Below are 2,896 nucleotides of genomic sequence, written 5' to 3'. Positions count from 1 at the left end.
TGAGTGCGACAGTCTGACGTAGACAGTGTACTGCGTATTTATCCGTAAGAGCCTATATTCTAGCGTCTCGGTCTAGACGGCGATCATCGCGAGATTGAGCTATAGAGTGATGAGTGCGCTCTAGTTAAATATGAGATGCGAATGCCTCTAGATTCTACTCAGAGATGATGACGAATCCTTGTCAGATCGCAGGATTGGCCGAAAAGCACCGGCCCGAGACGAGAGATGAGTCGCGAACACGCGCTGTCCGACGTGCAGTAGCGCGGACCCGTGAGAGAGTAACTTGTCTCAATGGTAAGAATATAGAATAACGTGTTTCGAACTGAGCAACGTCACAACACTGAGACACTGTTATAGGGTTTAGATGAGTGCGATCACGCCACTGACACATTGTCAGTCTCGGGCAATTTAGCTTATCATGGGGAATGCTTGCCCCTCATGCCAAGACGTAGATCTAGCGACACAGCACCAGTGTCTGTACCGTTCCTGGCAACTAGTGTATATGGCTTGTCGCAACGCCAAGCTAGTTTGAAAAATACTCTGCCACGACGGATGCTCAAAGTCAAGACCTCGTAGTTTGGGTCTGACTCCGTTCGTATCTGGAGCGCTTAAACTCACAGTGGGCATGTGCATAAATGTCATCCCCAGCAACATGGGGTTAATATCACAAGTTAATTAAATCTAGGAAAATCAAACACATTTCCTCAAGTCATTAACCTAAATATCTAAACCTGACGGCATGTTGGGAAGCATTCACCAAGCAATGACTAAGTTATTACCAACTCCTTACATCAACAATGTAAAGAGCTGGTTCATGTACTGTGCCTGTTGAGGGTTATGTCTCTCTCGGTGTGCTTACTTGATGCTGTTCTAACATTACATTGTTTCAAAGTGATGTAAAATTATAAAAAATTCTCTAAATATTGAGAAATAAGGTGGTGAGCTTGTGGTAAAAAAATAAATAAATAAATTGGGGGCAAAGATTTCAAAATGTGATTTTTAAAAATAATAAATGTGGGGATAAGTTTGAAATTATAACAGTCTGTAACAAATATACTGATGTGTTTAATGGGTAGAAACAGGACATCAGCCATTAATCTGCCCTTCAGATTTTTTTTTTGTGATGTTTGTGATGTCCTATACATATGTGTACATAGATTTTTACATACATATTAAATTTTAAGTTTAATGCACTAAAGGTGTTCTACTGTCTCAAGTTCTTTCATAAAAGAATCCCACTGAATGTGTGGAAAAGCCATAAAGATCAGTATTCCAAGAAACATGAATTACCAGACAGTCAACAATAAGGGGTGTGCCCAGTGCTCCCAACAAAAGAGGCTTTAATAACTTGATTCTTTATGTTAATTCCGGACTAGATTATCAAATCACGCCTAAAAAGTGACTATGCCAGTCACCGCCATCCAATCATTGCCATTAGTCCTCAAAGCAAGAGAAATAAACGGCAGAATTGAGCTCTTCCCCTGACAAAGACAGGGCTGGGGACCCACCCATTTCTAACCCCAACGTAATTATCGCCTCCCCAAGGTCGCGCAGAAGCTCAAACGCCCGAACGAAAGGGAAATACCACCCAAAGCAAAGAGAAACTCAACGATTTCCGCAAAGAAAGACAAAAGAAGTGGAGATAAAGGGTAAAAACGCATATTCTCAGCAGCCTCGGGTTTCCCCCTCCGTGTGTCAAGGAGGTGCGAGTGACCGCCGTGTCTGTCATGTCACTCATTTCACGTCACGTTCGAGGAAATACGACTCGTTCTTACTTACCGAGAAGCTTCGGCGGGTTGTCCTGGCTGGAGGGATTGGTCTTCAAAATTTCAAAATTAATATACAAAAAAAAATAATAGAAATCACTTTGCGATAATAGAGTCGGCGTTGAAGTTCATCGCTCCCACAACTGTCGGGAAATCATTAGGTCCATTGTCTGGTTTCCGCGTTGACACACACATTGTAAACTCAAATGACACACACAGCTCAGTAAAACCAATCTACAAATTCAAAGAGAGAATTGTCAAGTACTCAATGTAAACACAGAACCACAGAGCGGCCATTTTCATCCTGTTGTTCCAACTATTTTCCCGACGTGATGAGCGTACCCGCAAAGATACACAACCGTTCATAAAAGTTCACTCGAAAACCTAATCAGAATGAAAACAAACCATAACTCCACGAATAAATTCATTATAATGGAAAAACAAAGATATCAACCCATGTTTTATAAGACTTTACTGTTCTTTAAAACTAAAAGGTATTTCCCGTTTTCTGTAATGCAGATGTAAACAAAAGCCTCCACCGGGAAAGAGCAGCAGGAAGCGCGCAGGGCGGTCGCCTTTTGTTTTATAGGTTTAAAATAATGCATAAATATAAGAATAGATAAATACATGCGTGTATACACACACATATGTATATGCATCTATACACGCATGTACACACACACACACACACATATATGAATATATGTATATATATAGAGACATATAAATACATACACATATACATGTGTATATACATATATATGTATATATTGACACAAACACACAAATCAGTTAAAAACTTACACACACACACACACACATATATGAATATATGTATATATATAGAGACATATAAATACATACACATATACATGTGTATATACATATATATGTATATATTGACACAAACACACAAATCAGTTAAAAACTTACACACACACACACACAAATACATATATGTATATATATGTATATATATACATATATATGTATTTATTTATATATGTTTACATATACATATGGGGGGCACACGCACACACACACACAATGTATATATATGTATATATATACATATATATATGTATTTATATATGTATATATATACATATGGGGGGCACACACACACACAC

The sequence above is a fragment of the Penaeus chinensis genome, chromosome 24 (genome assembly GCF_019202785.1).
Source record: "Penaeus chinensis breed Huanghai No. 1 chromosome 24, ASM1920278v2, whole genome shotgun sequence".
Classification (NCBI taxonomy): Eukaryota; Metazoa; Arthropoda; class Malacostraca; order Decapoda; family Penaeidae; genus Penaeus; species Penaeus chinensis.
This window is presented reverse-complemented; position numbering follows the sequence as displayed.